The 22272-nt window shown below is 37.4% G+C and overlaps 1 long non-coding RNA gene across 1 annotated transcript; it reads left to right on the top strand.

Moving 5' to 3' along the window:
* The first annotated feature begins 6032 nt into the window (after window positions 1-6032).
* Window positions 6033-18457, top strand: LOC108300446. The gene is made up of 3 exons (XR_001823422.2): window positions 6033-6212; window positions 17357-17763; window positions 18265-18457. It is a non-coding gene; the product is annotated as an uncharacterized LOC108300446 (long non-coding RNA).
* Window positions 18458-22272: the final 3815 nt, after the last annotated feature.

Consider the following 22272-nt stretch of genomic DNA (forward strand, 5'->3'; position numbering starts at 1 on the left):
TTTTATTTGATTCTTTTCTATAGATTCTAGTCCTCTGGTGATATTTGTCACTTTTTCCTCTATTTTCCTGAACATATTAATCATGATTATTTTAATGTCACTCTCCACTACCTCCAATGTATAGCCATTATGGACCTCTTTCTATTTCCTGCTTTTTGTCTTGAGTTTTGTTTATATGATCTTGTCTTTTGTCAATCTAGTAATTGATGATTGAATATGAGACATTAGGTAAGAAAAAATTGTAGAGGTTCAAATAATGGTTTATTCCTCCAAAGAGGTTTTACCTTTTCTCTTCCAGGCAGATAGAGTTGAACTGCTCACCTTAATCCAATCAGGGGCTGAGATATGTCAAAGCTAGATTACAGTTTTGGTAAGTTCTTTCTACCTGATTTATTTTAAAACATTTTTTATTTTTTGTTAATTGATGAGTAAATATTATATTTTTTACTTGTTATGAACAAAATAAACAACAAAATAAAACAAAAATTGTACAACATGATGTTTTGATATAGGTATACATTGTGGAAAGGCTAAATTTTCTCACATACTACCATTTTATTTTGGTGAATGCATTTAAAATCAACTCTCTTAGCAATTTTCTAGTATGCTTTGTGTTGTTATTAGCTATAGTCACTCACTATGTTTACAATAGCTCTCTTGAACCTATTCCCTTTGTTTAAGTGAAATTTTGTATCCCTTGACCAACATCTCTCCAGTCCTTCCTTCTCCATAACCCCAGGTCCTTGATAAAACCATTCTCTCAATTTCTATGCATTTGACTTTTTAAGGATTCCACATATAAGTAAGATCACATAGCATTCATTGTTTTGTGTTTGACTTAACTTGCTTAGTGGAATGTCCTCCAGGTTCATCCATGTTGTCACAAATGATAGGCTTTCCGTTTTTTTTTTTTTTATAGGCTGAATAGTATTCGATTGTATATCTATACCACACTATGCCACATTTTCTTTAATCATTCATTGATTAACACTAAGATTTTAAAATTTTTATTTATTTATTTGTTCCCTACAAGCTTTTTTTTTTTTTTTAACTTTTAAGTTCAGGGGTATATGTGCAGGATGTGCAGGTTTGTTATGTATGTAAATGTGAACACTAAGGTTGATTTTCTGTCTTGGCTACTGTGAATAATGTTGCAGTAAACATGGGAATGCAGACATCTTTTTGATATACTAATTTTACATCCTTTGGATATATACCCAGAAGTGGAATTGCTGGATCATATGATAGGGTAGTTCTACTTTCAATTTCTAAGAGACTTCCATCTAATTTTGCATAATTGCTATACTAATTTTTATTCCCACTAGCAGTATATAGGGGTTCCCCTTTCTCTAAATCCTCATAAATACTATCTCCTGTCTTTTTTTATAATAGCCACTCTAACAGGTTTGAGGTGACATCTTATTATGGTTTTAATTTGCATTCACTGGTGATTGGTGATGTTGAGCATGTTTTCATATATCTTTTAGCCATTTGTCTTCAGGTCCTTTGCCCATTTCTTTAAAAAAAAATTAAGTTTGAGACAGGGTCTCACTCTGTCATCCAGGCTGGAATGCAGTGACACAATCTCAGCTCACTGAAACCTTCTCCTCCTGAGCTCAAGCGATCCTCTCACCTTAGCTTCCTGAGTAGCTGGGACCACAGGTGTATGCCATAACACCTAGCAATATTTTTTTTGTATTTTTAGTAGAGAGGGGGTCTTGCCATGTTTCCCCAGTTGGTCTTGAACTCCTGAGCTCAAGTGATCTGCCTGCCTTGACCTCCGAAGTGTTGGTATTACAGGCATGAGCCACTGAACCCAGCCCCTTTGCCCATTTTTTAATTGAGTTATTTTTTACCTTGCTAATGAGTTACTTGAGCTCCTTATATATTTTGGATATCAACCTTTTATCAGGTGTATGGTTTGCAAACATATTCTTTCATTTTGTAGGTTGCCTCTTCACTTTTTTGATTGTTTTCTTTGCTGCAATAAACTTTTTAGTTTGATGCAATCCCATTTGTTTATTTTTGCTTTTGTTGCCTATGCTTTTGGGGTCATATCCAAAAAATTCTTGCCAAGACCAATGTCATAAAGCTTTCCCTCTATGTTTTCTAATAGTTTATATTTCAGGTCGTACATTTAAGTTTTTAATCCATTTTGAGTTGATTTTGTGTCTGATGTGAGATAAGGGTTTAATTTCATCCTTCTGAATGTGGCTACCTAGTTTTTCTAGCATCATTTATTAAAGAGACTGTACCTTTTCCATTTGTGTTCTTGGGGAATCTCTTGATGATCCCAGGGTTATTACAGAAGATTCCCAAATTATTACAGTTATTGACTGTAAATGTGTAAACTTATTTCTAGGTTCTCTATTCTGTTCCGTTGGTCCATATGTCTGTTTTTATGCCAGTACTATACTGTATTGATTACTATAGCTTTGTAGTAGATTCTGAAATAGGGTAGTTGATGCTTGCCGCTTTGTTTTTGTTGTTCAAGATTGCTTTTGCTATTTGGCATATTTTGTGCCTCCATATTAATTTTAAAATTGTAAAATTTGTGTAAAAATGTCATTGGGATTTTTATAGGGATTACATTGAATCAGTAGATTGCATTGGGTAGCATGGACATTTTAACAATATTAATTATTCCAATCCATGAACATGGGATGTCTTTTTCTACCTCTGTTTTAAATCCACTCTTGGGGTGTAGCTCTGCAGATCTTCCCACTTGTTTTATTCACTGAGACTCTTTTCATTGGCAAATCCTGAACTTTAATCCTTGCCTTCTCAGTACTTTAAGAGCATAAAAATCTACCCTCTGCTCCTTGAAAGATTTCTTCCTAGCTTTTAACTTCCTGCCCCATGATACTTCAGAACTCATGTCTTAAGGGTAATACCAGATGAGTGTTAGCCTTCTTTTTTCATTTCCCTCTTTTTCACTGTGATTTTGGACTTTCTATTTGTTTGTTACCTTGTTGCAACCTTTATCTTCCCAGCATAAGAAGACTGCCAAAATCTTTGCTGGTTTCTCCTCTGCTTGAGAAGTCTGCATTGCTGACTTCTTGCCCTGCTCTCAGAATTGGCAATGCACTAGGGGAATGCCACTATAAAATGTCAGTTCATTCTCTGCTGTTTCCCTCCTTCTCTCAATCCATTATTTCAGCAAGTTCTTATGTATCTTCAAACAGCTTTAAAATTGTTCTTAAAAAATAAGCTTTCTAGTTGTTCTTAGCTCTGCTGTAAGCTACTCCATCATACTCAGAAGTAGAAGTCTCCATTTATATTAAAGTGAAGGACACTTTTATTCTCATTGGAGGAGACGTAGCTTTCCAGCTGAATTAGGTGTGTGTGTGTGTGTGTGTATGTGTGTGTATGTGTGTGTGTGTGTGTGTGTGCATGCATGTGTGCATCTATGTGTCTCTGTAGGATCTGGAGTGCAGTACTTTCTATACAGACATTTATAGGTTTCTACTGACATTCTGTCTATCATTCTGTATTCTGCCTTACCTGAATCCCTAAGATTTCCAAATGTCTCTAATTCCTGAGATTTTCTGGGGCTCCTGAGTTTTCTCTGCTGACTTAAGTCTGGACTTACTTCTCTCTGCCATATCAGTTGCCATTTATCCACTGATTTCCCAGTTACAATTTTTTTAGCGCTTGTGGGCTTTATCATTTTTATCCATTTCTTTATTGTTATTTTAGTGGGTTTCAGAAGAGAGTAGAATAATATTTAACCACAAGTCCAACATTAATCCCTTTTCTGAAAAATTGAAATTGTGTTGTTACACTACTTCTTACATAAGTGGTACTTGATCATCAGAAATGAAATTGTCAAACTGTTAGTCAAAGAAACAGAATGGAATGAGACACTATTTTTCTTTAATTTGATCTCTCAGTTCAAATATAAATTTTACCAGCTCTTAGAAACTGCTGTGCTAAAGTATTTGCTTTTTAATGAAGCTCAAGACATATTCCATTTTTTTCAGGGAAATGGATGAAAGTGGAAGCCATCATCCTCAGTAAAGTAACACAGGAACAGGAAACCAAACACCGCATGTGCTCACTCACAAGTGGGAGCTGAACAATGAGAACACATGGACATAGGGAGGGGAAAACACACACACTGGGCCTGTCGAGGGTAGAGGGCAAGGGGAGGGAGAATATTAAGACCGATACCTGATGCAGGTGGGGCTTAAAACCTAGGTGATGGGTTGATAGGTGCAGCAAATTACCATGGCACATGTATACCTACGCAGCTGACCTGCACATTCTGCATATGTATCCTGGAATAAAAATATAAAGACATTCTGACTTGGAAGGCTGCCACAGGAAATACAGAGGGAAGAGGCTTTCCCCAAAGGACATAATAGTCTCATTTGTAGAATTGTTTCTTAGTATAATAGTCTCTTTTGTAGAACTGTTTCTTAGTATATTTTACTCTATTTTGTAATTATTACAACGTTTTTTCTCCTCTAGGATCCTAGACTGCTAGAGAATGATGACATACGGCTCTCTAGGTATATGCTCCATGTGTCCTAGGAGTATACAAAGGCCTGCCAAGAGGTTTGGAGGATGCTATTCAAATTATTAATGGCTACAGTAAGAATTTGGCTGTGCATTTTTAAAAAATAATTTTAAATTTTTTGTGAATTTCCTTGTTTTGGCATATCAAAATCTTTAACACTATTTCTCTTGCATTGTTTATTCTCCCCAGTACAAAGTGGAAATACACTACTTTATCACTTGGTAGAATATATTATCTGATATGGCTTGGCGGTGTCCACACCCAAATCTCGTCTTGAATTGTAGTTCTCATAGTCCCCATGTGTTGTGGGAACAGTTGAGTGGGAGGTAATCAAATCATGGGGGCAGTTACCCCCCTGTGCTGTTCTTATAATAGTGAGTGAGTTCTCATGAAATCTGATGGTTTTATAAGGGGCCCTTCCCCATTTGCTTGGCACTTCTTCCTACTGACATGTGAAGAAGGACGTGTTTGCTTCTCTTTCCACCATGATTGTAAGTTTGCAGAGGCCTCCTCAGCCCTACATAACTGTGAATCAATTAAATTTCTTTCCATTATAAATTACCCAATTTCAGGTATGTCCTTATAGCAGCATGAGAATGGACTAATGCATTATCTTACTGATATAATGGAAGGGTCAAAATTTGGAAACAAGTACTTCATGTCAATAGACTCTACTTACCCTAGAAGCCTCTGTTTATTTTTTTATTCACACATAATTATTGAGGTCTTACTTTCTGCAAAGCCTTGTCTTAGGTGCTGAGGATATAGCAGTGAATTAAATAAAGTTCTTATTTTTGAAGAGCCTTGCATTCTACTGAAGGATATGGCAATAAATAAATAAAAACATATTATGTTATTAATATGATGTCACACATGCTATAAAGAAAAAGCAGAATAAAAGAATAGGGGGCAGGGAGGTACTTTTTAAAATAGCGTGGTCAAAATAAACCTCCTTAGGAGTAACTATGAGATCTGAACAAAATACAAAAGGACCCAACACATATGCAGTAAAGAAAATGAAAGCCAACAACAAGTCAGTAATCCATCCAGATGACTGCTATACACTGTTTTCATTTTCCTCATTGGCTATATATAGTGAGTCATTTTTTTCTTTGTTCAGATCTCAAAGTTACATGTATTTGGAATCAGAAAAAATTTTTTAACTTGTTTTATTTGGTAACCTAGATCTCAGTTCATCTAGGATGATGTTCTTTAAAATATATATAGCAGGCCAGATATACTGAATTTACAGATATCATTTAAGTTTGGCATCATTGTATTTGCATTGACATTTATTGTACATAAATTCAGTGATGTTTATGATGGAATTTTTGTAGTAAGCAAAATTTAGGCTCCCTTTACCATTTTGTCTATATGAAGAAGTGTGTTAGACTTGGTAGGAGGTATCCTTGAAGTCACTTTTAGAAAAACATTGGCTCTACTGAGTAGAGGATGGGTTAGTTTCCTGAGTTTCTGTACCCCTCCAATGAAAGACCAATAACTTATTACAGAGGCTGCTACATGGTCTTCTCCAGCAGGCTCATGGAAATGCCTACCCTTCTGACCCAGCCACTGGAGGGATTGTTGTACCATGGAGAAGCAGGTTTCCCCCAGTGCTTTGGGAGTGATTCTGTTCAGGGCATTGTCTGGAAAGTATTCATCTTCTTTTCTGAAGAAGTGATGGAGGCAGGTAAGAGACCTCACTTTCCCAGCACGTCTCCTGTTGACTGTGGGCTCTGAGGACGTCTCTGGAGTATGTGTGTTCAGCTTTCTCATTCTCTTTGAAGTCTAGTTATTTGCACTCCAAAGAAGTTAGGATTCTGAAGACTGTCTAGGCTGAATGTGGTTTTTAAACCAAGTTGTTTTCTTTACTATTCAAAAGCTTTGTCTTTGAGAGCATATTTGCCAATAAACTGCCTAGGAGAACTTGTAATGATAACCTAAAATATTACCAGCTCTGTACTTAAATTGCCCTGCTTTTAAATGTGTTTGTCTTGGCTATATTATGTTGTTGAAATAATTTAATATGGCAAGTTGACACTTTGAAGTAAAACATATTTTGAGCAATTGTTTTTTAAAGACATGCAAATGTTTTGGTATCTCTAGAATTAATTATAAGCCTTACCCAATTGATAATAAATGGATAGAAATAAAATTTAAACATGTTCAATCAATTAACTTAGCTATTCAAACATGAAAACATTGAAACATTTCCTTTGAAAATAGTTTAATGATTTATCCATATTTGTACTGCTTTGTGACTTTATAGTTAGAATTTAGTTAATAAACAATGTATGTATTCCATAATTTATAGTATGCACATGGCTCAATTTCTTAAGTGAAGGGGAAAAATTACATAATATACTAAGCTATACTCACTTAAAAGTCAATCCTGTGACTACTGAGACTCTTTTTTTTTTTTTTTTTTTTTTGAGACAGAGTCTCACACTGTCACCCAGGCTGTAGTGCAGTGGTGTGATCTCGGCTTGCTGCAGTCTCCACCTCCTAGGTTCAAGCAATTCTCCTGCCTCAGCCTCCTGAGTAGCTGGGACTACAGGCGTGTGTCACCATGCCCCTGCTAAGACTCTTTACCACATGAGCTCCCCTCTGTTCCTTAGGTCCCTATGAAATAGTAATCGAAAGTGTGCTATGTCTTCTGAGTTATTTTCAGTAATGTAATGTTTTACATGTCAGATCCATATGTAAACAATAAGTAGACAGAACATAAATACACATTTTTATATAATTTGAGTATATGGCTCAAATTTGCAGTAAAGTTTAGTGTGTATTTTTGTGGAGTTAATTGCTCACACAGGGCTTAGAGTCTGTTTTGACCCATTTACTTGGTATAGAACCATGTAGAAACTGCTGGGAACTTTACTTACATGATTATGCTCTGGAATGCTACAGTACATTTCCCCAAGGAAATTCCAAGGACTGTATGGAATACATTATTTTCTCTGCATACAAACTCCCTTCTCTGTCCTGAAGAATATTTTTTGCTCACTTGTGTGTGTGTGTGTGTGTGTGTGTGTAAGGGATAATCTAGAATTCAGTTTGGCAACCTCATATGTAGAGGCTTTTGTTTTTATTTTGTTGTCATCTATTAGGGCATCACTGTGTTGCTGCTGATAATCTATGGAAATGTCATCTATGAGTCTGCATGTGTATGTGTGAGTGTGTGTTGTCCCCAGTAGAAATCCCAGCTGTATGCTTCAGGGACATTTGCCATCCTTATCCTGAGACTCTCCTGTTTGCTTAGTTTTTTCTTAGATCAAACATACACTTGATTTTGTTGGGGATAACATGAATCTCAAAGTTGCTGCTTAGTTGTTCCCTTGTGGGACTCCAGGGAAGGGCCTTATGGACTTTCCCCTTCCGGGAGAGGATGCCCACCTGCTGATGCTTGCTTCTGACCCCGCCTTCTCTTTCCTTTTTGCCCTTTAGCTTCAAAACAGCCCCTCATGGCCCTTAGTCAAGTGCCCTGGGGCTGCTTTTGGAATCTTCAGTCCTTTTACTAGAGAAAGAAATGCCCCTCTCACCACTCCTTTGGTCCCTTCTTGGGTCTTAGAAACTGGGGGCCTCACACTTTTTGTGGGTGCTAGAGGAGGCTCTCCTTCCCTCATCAAGAGGAGGATGGGCTTAGACAGCATGAGTGAGAATGGATGTGGGTGCTCCTCCAATTCCTATTTTTGCCTATCCAATATTGAGTGTTATTGTTGATTCCCTCATGAGTTTCTCAAGAAAGTAAGCACATTATCCTAAGAAGAGAACTTTTTTCCTAATTTCATGTGAGAAAAAGGCAGTGTCTTATGTCACATGACTTTGAGTCTTCCCTCCTATAAAATAATCAGTCCTGCATTATTTTGCAAATGAGTAACTAATTCTTCATGTTCCTGGATTATTTCTCCTGTCTCTGATTATTTTTCCCCTAATAGAATGTAAACTCTATAAGGGCAAGAGTGTTTGTTCTATTCACTGCTCGATTTCAATACCTCGAACAATGCCTAGCACATGCTATATGTCAATATATATTTGTTGAATAAGTGAATATTGTAAGGGTTGCATACTACCTCAAATGGCTTCCTTTTGGGGGCTGTGTGTGTGTAAAGAGATTATCAACTTGGATTAGTTGCTATTTTTTATAATTTTCATCCCCACATCCAGAAGAAGCTTCTAATTTGCTCCCCACTTCAGCACTGATGGTAATAAAAATTGAGTAAAGCAAAGAAACTGAAGGACAGATGATATAAGTAACCTACTTTACTAATAGGCACCTGGTCAGTTTGTAGCACAGTTTGAAGTCCAAGGACTTACCTACTTTAGATTGATCTGGTTTAAATGGGTTATAATATACATTCAGGATCATAACAGCTATTTGCTGAGTAGATATAAGATTTGTCTCTTAAAGCTAATACGTAATTTTAGAAGTATCCATAGCAATAATATCTAAGCATTATATGTGTAACTATTTTTCAGGTTCAAAGCTTACAAGATGCTTCAGAATGTTAAGCATCTGATTTTGTTTTAAACAAGAGTGTTTAATAGAGTAGATAGAAATAGGAAAGACGCTGGCCCTGGTTTACAGACACTCAGCAAAAGCCAGTCATCCTTTGCAGCATGTGGACTTCACACTGGGTGTTGAAATTGTGTTGTGCTGGGGCAAATCAAAGGAAATGGGAATATGATACAATCAAAGAATGGAATGAATGCAGGATTCATTCTGATGAGAAAATGAGCTCTCTGAATCAAACCAGGAAGAGATGAGAGGATTGGGTTAATTTCCTTTCTAGATAATAAATATTGTGGCATAAGGCAGTGAGAGAAAGGACCATTGAGAATGATTACAAAGAAAATTGCTAAGATCCCTATGTCAGTAATTGATCTTAATGGAATTTAATTATTTTATTACCATAATCAGTCACCTCTTATCTTGCTTTTTCTTCCAGTCTACTTTGAGAATTATTAACTCATATTACCTACCTATGGTCAAGAAAAAAACTACTTGATGGCAAGTTTTAATTCTTATTTCAGTATAACTTTGGCAAACTCATTTGTGTGTATTCACAGCACTGGAAGAAAAAAGAGTTATTGTAAAGTGAACTGGGCAGGGGAGATTACTGGATAGGAGTATCCTTGTGTGTATCTTTACTTTCAATTGCTGATATGAGTGCTCTGAAATCACAAATCATGTTCGTTTATTTTGCATTCCCAGTGTCGCTTATAGTACCTATTAACAAGTAGGTAGCTAACAGATACTCATGGAATGAGTAGTAAAAATAACTAACATGATTTTTATTCTTTGTACTATTGTTATTTCTCAGAAGTATGTGTTAGCCCATGTATTTTTACAAATCAAATAGCTCCTTTAATTTATTCTTTATCAACTTATATTGTGAGTTTTGTCTTTCAGATGCTGACATAGCATCTATTAAACGATATCTTTACTATTTCTTAGGGTAGTACGCATCTTAAAGATGAGAAAGCTGGGAATGGTGGCTCACACCTGCAATTCCAGCACTTTGAGAGGCCCAGGCAGAAGGATTGCTTGAGGCCAGGAGTTCAAGACCAGCCTAGGCAATAAGAGGAGACCCCATCTCTACAAAACAAAACAAAAACAAGCAAAAAAAGGTGAGAGCTTATGGCCAAGTGGACTTAGGTTTTGTGCAATTATCAAAGCTGTTGTTTGTTTCTGTTTGGCTTATCTGTGAAAAACTAACGTTTTAATAAGATTTTATATTTGAGGATGGAAAGATTGATAATAACACTTAGGAAATGCTAATATTGTAGTCATTTTCTTTATACTTGCAGTACTTAAAAAATCATGGATCTTTTTGCTATCTAACTAATTGGATTTTTCTTTTTTGAGATGGAGTTTTGCTCTTGTTGCCCAGGCTGGAGTGCAATGGCACAATCTCAGCTCACTGCAACCTCTACCTCCCATGTTCAAGCAATTCTCCTGCCTCAGCCCCCCAAGTAGTTGGGATTACAGGCATGTGCCACCATGCCTAGCTAATTTTGTATTTTTAGTAGAGATGGGGTTTCACCATGTTGGTTAGGCTGGTCTTGAACTCCTTATCTCAGGTGATCCACCTGCCTCAGCCTCCCAAAGTGCTGGGATTAGTGGTGTGAGCCACTGCGTCCAGCTCCTAATTGGATAATTTTGAACAGCCTGTTATTCCCTTCTATATTTTCTTGTTAAAGTTATATACAGATGCTCCTCCAATTATGATGGGGTTACATCATGATAAACCCATCCTAAATTGAAAATATTTTAAGTCAAAAACACACCTTTAACTTAAAGATATTTTCAACTTACAATAGGTTTGTGCAGATTTAACACTATGCTAAGTAGAGGAGCACACAAAGTGTGTATCACTTTTGCACCGTTGTAGAGTCAAAAAGTTTTAAGTTGAACCGTCGTAAGTTCAAGACTGCCTAGATTTGATATTTAAACTAACTTTTTATTTTGAAATAGCTTAAGACTCACAGGCAGTTGCAAAAATAGTACAGAGTTCCTAGTGTACCTTTCACTCAGCTTCCCTGAATGATTGTCAAAGCCAGGAAGTTGATATTGATGCAGTATTAACTCAAGTATACACCTTATTCATATTTTACCTGTTTTTAAGTGTCCTTTTTAGATATATAGTTCTGTAAAGTTGTACCATATATATGGATTCAAGTAACCAACAACACAATTAGGATACAGAATTGTTCCAGCTCTGCAAAGAAACTTCTTGTGCTAGCTCGTCCATGTCACACCCTTCCCCCCAAATCTAACTTCTGCAATCACTGATCTGTTTCATCATCACTATAATGTGGTCACTTAGAGATATCTATTTATTGGGAATTATATGATATGGAACACTTTGAGATTGGCTTTTTCCACTCAGCATAATGCCTGTGACCTGAGAGACCAAAAAATATGTACTTCTATCAACTAAGATGGATCGTAACATTAAAAAAACAAGAAGTTACCTGTGGGTCAAGGGTTCAGGGCCTAGCAGACACATGGCAGATTTCTAAATTCTTACAAGAAAAAACACACTGTAGCTAAACTGGTGAACAATATTCCCTATGAGACATCAGGCAAATTATCCTGACTCTGATATACAACTCAGGTCATGACAACTGGGACTGGACAAAGGATTAGCTTTACCAGTATTCTTTTTTGATGAGCAACTGCAGATCTTCAGCCAGGTTCAGCCCACTTATAGAGGCCGTGCACAAACTTGGTATCTTATGGTTCACCTTTTGACATAGAGAGCCATATTCTACCTCATTTTAATGCTAAAATTCTGCCCCAAAGTGAGCATGAGATATATGTTAACATATATGTTTCTCATTGCTCATGTGCTCAGCTCCCCTCATAAATACATACAACTTTCCCTAAACCTGCTGATTACGTGCAGGTTTAGGGAAAATGGGTAATATGGACCCTCTGAAGCATAAAATCCAACCTATCTTCCCCTCTTCCAAGAGAGATCACCTTCAGTTCATGCTAGAAACTTTATCTTCCTGGCTTCCAAACCAATATTGCCAATAATACTCTCTTTCCTACTATCTAGCTATCCTAGTGGTCTTTGGTCTTTTGGATGACATAGCGTCGAGATCTATTCAAGTTTTTGAATATAGCAACGGCTTGTTCATATTTATTACCTTATTATTCATTAGCAATATTCCATAAATGTTTGACTTTTGATAACCTTCAAATTCACAGCCATAACATCCAAATGGAAAGTAAAAGTCTCCCCAAAATTATGACCTTAGGGTATGTTATGAATGTAGTTTCCAAAGCCAGAGAAAGATATCAGGGATGAACAAGACATTTTTTTCTCAATCTTCCTCGTGTATTTTGAACTTTCTTACAAACAGATGCCATACAATCCAGCTCTCCTTTATTTTATTAAATTTTTTTATGGTGTGACACTTCAGGATTTCTGACTGCTTTCTTCAGTTACTTGAGCATTGATTTCTTCTTTGACCATCTATATGAATTCTTTCTAACCTGTCTTTTAAATCTCAGTTTTCTCAGTGGCCTGAACTTGAATAGCCCAAATTGTTCCTCTAAGGAATGAAGCAAGCTGCAAAGGTGTGTTGACCTGTAGGGTAAGCCTGTCAGGCCTCTGTTTGCCTGAGTGACTGAAGATCCTTTCAAGAAAGACATAGTTTGGTTAAGGACAATGGGTTGAGGTCTACAAGAAAGATGTGCGTCTGAGAATAACGCCATGTTTATCATTCAAATTTTGCAAGAGAGTTTCAAATAAAACACTTTGAAAATCTACCTGAGCTCTTTTTCTTCTATCTTTGGTGGATATTGAGTATAAGACATTCTGATAACCTGTCAGAAGTACTACCCTGATAAGAAATGGTGTTTAAAGCAGCAGGAGAAGTGATATTATTGGTGTCAACAATAATGTTAGTTTAAGGCAAGGTACCTTCTCTAGAACTCCAGACTTTAGTACTAGTTCTTCTCTCACTGAGGTCAACACATACTTAATCTGTGCCTTGGCAGCCTGGGGCACACATCCACTGGCTTGGCAGGGAAGCAGTGCCTCCTGTGGTCCCTGGCAATCAAGCTACTATTTTCAACATCTGTATTGAGAGGTGATTTGTGTGTGTATGTGTGCACACTCAATCTTCAATCTCTGGGGTTTCATCATGCAGAAGAATCACAACTGTTTCCTGTTTTAATTTTATAGAAGAAATGTGGGGGTTCAGGACTTTGACCTGGCTATTAAACTAAGAATTTTGAATTTCAAAGCTTCTGATGGGTGTTATTGTTGTCATAGATGGACATTAATAGAAAGATGCCTTTTTAGGGGCCTCAGATTATTACTCAGTTCTTAAAAATAATGTTTGATTATCAGAAATATACACACATACACGTATACACACAAACAATATTTTCTCAGGGTGAGGATAAGAGGACTAAAAAGGGAAATTGCCACTGCCTTTCAAAATAACAGAAATGCTAATATAATAAGTGGCCATGTAAAGGTAGGTAATAATAATTTTCTTTCTTAATATGACTGGAAACTCTGTTCTTCTGAGGACTACCATATTTCCTCAAGATGCGAATGTATGCGTGCATGTGGGTCCCTGTATTTACTAGTAGATGAATTAAGGAAGAATGAGAAGGCAGCTCTTACTAAAGGGATACCTCAGAAGAAGCTATATTTGACTGAATAACTCAGAATTCTAAGGAATATATTTTTATGGGTTACTGAATTGCATAGCATTCTTGAAGTTGTTGAGACTCAACAGAAAACTATACCTCGAAATGAAGGCCTCAGAAGCAGCCTCAGAAGCAAAAATTTTTTCTTTGACCTTCTCCTTCTCTCCTGTCTCTCTGTCCCATTCTCCCCTGAGCCTAGCCATGGAAACTAGAATTATTCTTTCCCAAGGCAGGTCATAGAAACCAGGATTCCCTTTCCCCAAAGCCAGCCATAAAGCCTAAACATATTACCTAACTTCACCTCAGCCTTTCTGTGTAAAAACTGTACATAAAGAAATTATCTGACCTATCTTGTTTGACTGTAGGTCACAAGACACCCACTCCAGAGAGGGTCCTGCCCCACACCCAGGAGGAAGGAATGCTATAACAGAGGCCAAGAAGAATCTAAGCAGACAGGCCTTGCTGGGCTTCTCCACTCAGTATGAGCATGAGATCATACCCTTTTTGTTCAATATTTCTACATGGATGATAATACTTTGTTTAACCTAAGAATAAAAATGGACAGTTTTCTCTATATCTTTGGGTCTTCATTCTGAAGGCTCTTGTGTACATGTGAAATAAATTTATATGCCTTTTCTGTAATTAATCTGCCTTTTTTGAGTGAACCTTCAGAGAGGAAAGGGGAAGTTTTCCCTTGGCCTCTATAAGGTGTAGATGGATCTTAAAGGCAGACAGGGTATCAGATTTCACTCAAATGGGGAACTATGCATGGCTATAGATGCAGTTACCGTTGGAAACTATCATGTAATTACTGAGGAAGTTGAGACCATTGGAAAAATTTACACCCTGTGGATCTATTTATTTTGGTGTTGTCTCTTCTTTTGTATTTGACCCTATTATAAATACCAAAAATAAAACCTAATGACAACTTTTACTATTAATACCTACCAGGTCTGAAATGGAGTTCTCATAGTTCTTTAATTACTTTCTACCAATTCCATGTCCTGCTGCATTTCCCAGCCCAGATGCTCTGAGTTGCAAGTCTCAGCCAGCTTCTTTGTCCTCCATCCTCACTGCCAGAAATAAAGGATTGAGTTTTTGACATGCTGAATTTGAGATTTCTATTAGGCAGCCAAGTGGTGATGTCAAACAAGCTGTTTTATCTGGAGTTTAACGAGAAGGTTTGGACTGTTAAATCTGGTTGTTGCTAGCATACATACTGTGTTTAAAACTAAGAGACTAGGTAGGATAATTATAGTCAAGAGAGTCAATGCCCTGGGACATCTTAACAATTGGGGAAGGTGGAGGTAAAGAGGAGAAAAAATAATAAAGATGGAAAATATAAAAAATGGAAAAAGGAATGATTCAGTGACAAAGGAGGAAAACTTGGAGATTTTGGTATCCTTAAGACAGGTGAAGTCAATGCAAAGATGGTGGTGAATCAGTGCCATCATATACTAGTGATAGGTTAAGTAAGATGCGGCATGAATATGGACTGGTAGAGGTCATTGGTGACTTCATAACAGCAGATGTATTTGAATGAGGTGGTCAAAATCCTTTTTGGACTGGATTTAATAGAGAATGGGGGAAGAAAAGTTGAAGACATTAGGAAAAGATAGGAGAGCAAAGAAATAGGGTGGTAGATGGTAGAGAAGTGGGGTTAAGAGAAGGTAATATTTAGATGTGAGTTGTTACTGCATTTCAGAGGAAATAAAATGAGAAGGAAATATTTTGAGCCAGTCTGTATCCCCTATTCTCTTGCAATTTCTGTCTCATTATGATAAAAAAGAAAGAAATGTGGTCCAGATTTTGATAGGCTGAAGACAACAACCCAACCTTCACAGGGACTTTATCAGCTCAGATGTGCAGTTTCTCCTTTCTTCTTTCAGAACTAGACCTCTCACCCAGGGAACATTCGGAATTTAACAGGAGAATCTTCATCCCGGCCCCTGATGTTGACAGTCCCATTCTTCCATGGAACTCTGCTGTTTCTCTGACATGCTTGCTTCCACCCACATCCCTCCTTCCAGCTCAAGCAGTAGCGCAGACTGGCTGCCTCCAAAAGATCATCGCTAATTCTCACCATGCCTCATCCCCTGTGTGCCCATTCTGTCTTTGGGACTACTGAAGTGAAATCCAGTAGTTTTGAAAGAACCTGACTGCCTGTCCCAAGCTTTAGCTCCACCATTGCAGTTTCCCACTGAATTAATAGTTCGTTGTTTTTTCAATGCGTAATAAAAGAAATAACTAAGATGAAAACGACCTAAACTTGGTGGTATACTTACAAATAAACAGGATTTATTCTGTAGTTCATTGTTAAAGTATCGATTGGAAGAACAATAAATTAGATATTTTTTGTTGTTGAATGCTAACAGACTTTTATCTGCTATAGCAAACCACTTTTCTTCTAAAACATAGCATGCAAAACAGTAACATAATCCATGCTCTTATCTGGGGCAGCGATTTAAACTGTAAAAGCACCTCTCTGCCCCCTCCTCCAGACACAGCATGATTTTAACAGCAGCATTTTTATCACGATGATAATAAGGGAGTCGTGCCTCTGCTTGCCCCTCTTTCAAGGAGCAAACTGTGATGTCAGCATGTCACTAACATACTAGATATGTATCTCTAGAGGTTGCTATGGCAAGCCTGGAACCAGAGCCTCCCTAAGGAGCCTTAGCTACTGCCGCCTGACAGACTAAGCATTCTCAGGCATTTCCTGTTAGACTCTGTGTTGGCGTCAGTTATGAAAGCAGTTGCTTACAATTCTGGCAGTAGATTAGCACCGGGTAAGCATGGGGACAAAGTCTCATCCAGTCACAAAGTGTCACTTAATCTGACAGAGGAATTTCTGGGGCTGGAAATGTATCAAGTGCAATGGGACACTAAGGAAATATGTTAAAAGCCAGTTTCTGGCAGTTTTGTGATAAATCATTCTACCCCCACTTCAAACAAACAGAGCAACTTTCAAATTAAGAGATTCACTCTTACGTCAATGATTGGGCTAAAAAGAATGAAGATGTAAAAGATAATGGGAGAAGAGAAACCAACAATACTAGAGCAAGAAAAGAATTCTCTGAAATTGCATCTTGTGTTGGTTGGTAAGATTAGTTTTCATAGTAGACAACAAATACAATTCTCCTCTGGTAAGGCATCATACATTTTCATAAATCAAACATGCAAGGCTCACCATGGTAATAGTTGCCAGTCACGAGAAAAGTATTAAGGCTCTACCCTTCATTATGATGGGCTGTATCATATTATTTGTTAACCTTTAACTATTTACCAAGTTTAGAATCTGAAATAATATCTTTTTTGGTTCATAACGGAGCTGACATTATCGTCTGATATGGATTGGCTTCGTCTCCACCCAAAACTCGAATTGTATCTCCCAGAATTCCCACGTGTTGTAGGAGAGAACCAGGGGGAGGTAATTAAATTATGGGGGCTGCTCTTACCAGTGCTATTCTTGCGACAGTGAATAAGTCTCATGAGATATGATGGGTTTATCAGGGATTTCCGCTTTTGCTTCTTCCCCATTTTCTCTTGCCACTGCCATGTAAGAAGTGCCTTTTACTTCCTGCTATGATTCTGAGGTCTCCCCAGCCATGTGGAACTGCAAGTCCAATTAAACCCCTTTTTCTTCCCAATCTTAGGTCTTTATCAGCAGCCTGAAAATGGACTGGTATCACATCTTAAAGTAAAATGGAATAATTAGTACTTCAAATCAAGAAACCAATATGCAAGGTAATAACTTTGTTTTCTTTTGTTATAGTGACACAGTTAAACTCTTTGGGTATTCAACAATATAAGGCAAGTAGGGCAGGGGTTCAGGAGGGAGTATTGGGAAGTCATGGAGGAGATTTGGGAATGTTCATTCATGGGACTCATGATGAAACAGATAACACTGTGAATTATCAAGAGACAAAGCAGGAAAATCAGAAGGTTCTTGCCTTTACTATTTTTAGGGATCAATATCAGTGTTCTTGGACTGTGAGAAACATGGGAATGAGAAGACCTCCCAGAGTAGAGGAGACAGATGGGCAGTTCTGTCACTGGCACAGTAAGTTTCCTAGAGAGCTTGCCACTCTTGCCTAGTTCTGCCACTTGGGGGTGGGAAGTACATCAGGTGGCTTTCCTGGGTATTGCAATGACAACTCATTGTTGTCGCTCCGGAGCACTGTCTGGAACCCACAGTATGGCAAGGCTGGGGGAAATTTTTGTGACATGCTATTCCCGATACACACATTATACCTAACATTTGTTAACACTGTTGGATGACATTACTTTTTGTTTCCATGTCCTGAATAAGGCCTTTGTTCATTGAAGGTACAAGAAAAATACAGAGTCCTTATTCTTATAAGCAGTATGCAAATTCACACACCTTAGGGTCTTCATTGGCTTCCTCACAGAGGTGATGAGTTGGGCTTGATGTCCATCCACACTTGGACCTGGACTGGATAACTGCATGCAGGCTGTGGGTTAAGGGTCAGTTTTCAGTCTTGCAACAGGGCAAAATCAGTTGGCTAAGGACAAAATTGAATCTGTGTTCTTGGATTTATAGGAAGGATAAACTCATCTCCTGAGTGAACCTGGGAGAGCTGAAGAGCCATTCAAGCATCAATGACATGCTGTGTAGTAAAGTGCTCGGGGTCCGGGGAAGTTCGGTACCGGGATCCTCAGAGCTCTGAACCCTTGGGGCTGCTATGGGTTCCGGAGTATTTCACTGATTTCAGTTATCTAGTGGCGTTTCATGTCTACTGGTGAGTATTGAAGAAGTCAGTCTCTATAGTAGACAGATACTCATGTAATATAACCTATTAGAGAATTGCTAGACCTGAACTTTTATTGGAGAAATATTATGACTCATTCAGAATAGTCTTTCAAACAGAGGTGTGCTAATGCCAATGGAAACACTCTGCTTAAATATTACCACATTTCCCTTCCCCCGATTATCATAAAATCCTCTTCTTTACTTTCCTTGGGTGCCACAATTTATTTGTCTAACAGAATTAGAGATTGTGGCTATCTCTAAGGAAAATTTTATAATTTTTTTGAGGTAAAGGAATAAACTGGCAGATTTTAGCACCTTAAGTCTTTCTTTAGATTCTGTGATGTGGTATTCTTTTCCACATCAGCATGAAGGAGCATATAAAAAGCACCCCATTTTAGGAATAGAAATTAATTTGAGTCAGAAGAACAGTAAAAGGTAATCCACATGGCATGCCTTTGTCAAAGAGACAGACATTTCCAATGCAATTCTTAAGGGAGGAAGGTGGTTATAATAGAATATAACAGCTCTCTGGGGGGAAGAATTCTTTTCCTATATGATGAGGATGGTTATGCATTATATCTGCAGCAGTTTTCCCTTGAATCCAGACACCAGATCTGTTAAGGGGATTTGGGAAAAGACCAATGTGTGGTGAAGGTAAGGAGGAAAGATTGGTTCAGATTTGCCCAAAAGTACATTAGGAAACAGAATATTAGCATCCACTAGGTGTTTGTCAGATGGTAGCAATTTCCAGCAACAACATAATGGGGACATGTCAGCAACAGACCTGAATTGGTTATCTAGAGATGAAAGGCTCCCCAGACCCTCGTTTTCTCTTGGATTCAGCTTTTGATTGTGTGCTTTGTCCTTCGTATCTCTTTTCTTCACTATCTCATTGGTTCCCTTTTTTCTTTTTAGAATCTCAAGCTTATCTTTTAAACTGATTTATCTCAGGCTTTATGCTCAAGGAGCAGCTGAAACTAACAGGAAAAATACAAAGAACAAACCTGGGTATTTTTAAAAAATTATTGTCAGAGAACAGATGCTGTGGCAGGTGCTGCTGGTAAGATATTATAATCAAACAGGGAAAATACATGTAGAATTTTATTTTTCGATCTTAGGACAGGGCTCTCAATATGCTGATTCATTCATGTGGTTAAGGACAAATTAGTATTTCAGAAATATGCCCACAGTCCATGAGATAGTGATATGTGACAGAATTTTATGTGTATTCCCCTATTGCAGATTCATCTGGGAGAAATGATATTTGCCTCATAATTAAATCCTTATTACATTACATTTAATGCTATAGTGAAACAGCAATTGCTCTCTGCTCTCGAAGAAGAGGGGATGTTAAATTATTCAAATGAATCTCAATATCCAAAAAAGTGACTGGTTTTGATAAATCCCTGTGTTTTGATTATAAATAAAATATTCAAGTTTTTTGTTTGTGCACTTGTATTAGGTCTGGTGCGACAAATTTCTCCCTAAATTGCTTATATCTCAAATATTCTTTTTTGCTTAGCCTTTATTGCTATTCTTGGGACCAAAAAGATACCTATGAGTTCCTTTTTAATGGCCCTTTTGACTAATTTTCAAACACTCAGTTGTCATATGTTAGCAAACTGTTGAGAGTGGGATTTAATCTTGTTCTTCTTCACAGACAATCAGCTGTGTACTAGGCCTTAGTTCTTTCTGTGGGTTGCTCAGGTATCTGGTCTACACTGTGGGCTAGGCAGATATCTGGTCCACATCTGGTCTCTGGGGCTGCCACTGAATCTTCTTGACTTTGGAAAGAAGTATATCTCAGTTTTTAAAGCAAGACTATTACCTGGAAAGGTTGTTAGAATATTTTATTGATTTAGAAATGTATTTGGCCAGGCGCAGTGGCTCACACCTGTAATCCCAGCATTTTGAAGGCTGAGGCTGGAAGATTGCTTGAGCTCAGCTGGTGCAACATCATGGCAAAGCCACGTCTCTACATAACAATACAAAACAATTAGCCAGGCATAGTGGCACAAGCCTGTGCTTCTAGCTACTTAGGAGGCTGAGGCGGGAGGATTGCTTGAGCTGGATTGCAGTGAGCCGAGATTGCACCACTAGACTCCAACCTAGGCAACAGAACCTGTCTCAAAATGAAACAAAACAAGAAAAAATATAATTTCTAGTATGGCTCAATCAGTGTTCATTCAGTGAAAGTGCTAAGCATTTTGATGTTAATTTTGAAGGTGTATTCACCTTCATTTTATCCAGGCTTTTATGTTTCAAAGCGTTTTTTTCAGATTTATAGTGGTGATATTTTTAAAGATGAATGATTCTTATGAACAGACTTCATGCTACAGTTCTTGTTCCAAAATTATACCTACAATTTCTCTGGGCCAACAGAACTTGAAACCTGTTAGTAATTTTCTTTCTTCCAGCATGCCTTTGGGTTGATGGAAATGCTCAGGGTGACATCTCCTCACAAGTGGAGTTGGAGCTCTTCTTGGGGGAACACTGAAATATCTTTGAAGGCTAGGCAATTCCCTCACTTTCATTGGTCCATTTATCTGACTGGAAGAGAGCTAAGAGAAAAACTGATTCAAGAATCGGTTATGAAGTAGAAGAAACACAAGGCTTGTAGTCAAGGTATCCTTGATTCAGACATATTTGCCACTTCTTAGCAATGCAACTTAGACTTTCTGGAACCAACTTTCCTATACCAAAGAATGAAGACCTGGCAGAGTTATTTTTAAATAGTAAGTGCAATAACCCGCAAAATCTCTGGCAGTTGTCATAAGTGGGAACTTTTACCTATTTTCCTCCCATTCTCTGAGTCTTACCTTATTTGTAAAATGTAGAAAACAATAATCGCCTTTTGGGGTTATGGTGAGACTTCAAGTGCATATGGCCTTATCCATGATTAGAGAGTTATCTAAAAAGTGTCTTCCAAAAACAACAATAACAACAAAAACCTTGTTTAACCCATCCTCCTACTTCCTGCTTTACAGACAAGCACATTGTGGTTGGGCAGAGGTAGGCTTGGACATAGACACATTGACCAGTACTCTTCATTATGTTGTTATTACTGACTATTTGAATATTCTAGATATTCTGGCTTGGGGAGTTGAAGACTAAATTTTGAAGCATAAATTGAGCAGAGTGAATATAATACTAGACTTCCACAATGTCAATAATCATTTGGATATGGCTCCCTGAACATTCAGATTTACCAGAAGAAAAAAATCAATGTGCTGAGAATATTAAACTGGATTTTAACTTAAAAAACATCTTTAAATATAATTTATACAACTGTTTCAGGTTGAACAAAACCATTCTTTTCGGTTATCTTGGTTTTTTTTGAGTGTTGTTGGTGTTAGTTCATATAAGAATTTTGTCTTAGCAAGTTCTTTACTAAGTGTCTCTTTACCCTGAAATGCCAAATAATACCCTTATTCCATATGCCACCGATACCAAAGTCAGATAAAAGGGGTTTCATTGCAAGGCTAAGAAAGAGCTAATTTTCTAAAATTGGAACATTATCTGTCATGTGTTACTACTCTGTAATTATGACTATTATTCTCATTGGGAAAAAAGAGATATTTCAGGAGGGGAATAGATTTTTATAAGAGGCTTTTAATATAAATGGGCAATTATATTAAAATACTGACTTTCATACTTAGCCACTGTGTTGTAGATACATTATATTATATTTGATTTAAATTTAGTAAATTATATGCATGTGCAAACTTAAAATATATGAGTACTGCTTCCTTAAATGAAAGGCATGAATAGTCTTGTGAAATAGATTTTTGAGAAATG

This window comes from Cebus imitator, unplaced genomic scaffold (assembly GCF_001604975.1).
Source record: "Cebus imitator isolate Cc_AM_T3 unplaced genomic scaffold, Cebus_imitator-1.0 Scaffold27, whole genome shotgun sequence".
Classification (NCBI taxonomy): domain Eukaryota; kingdom Metazoa; phylum Chordata; class Mammalia; order Primates; family Cebidae; genus Cebus; species Cebus imitator.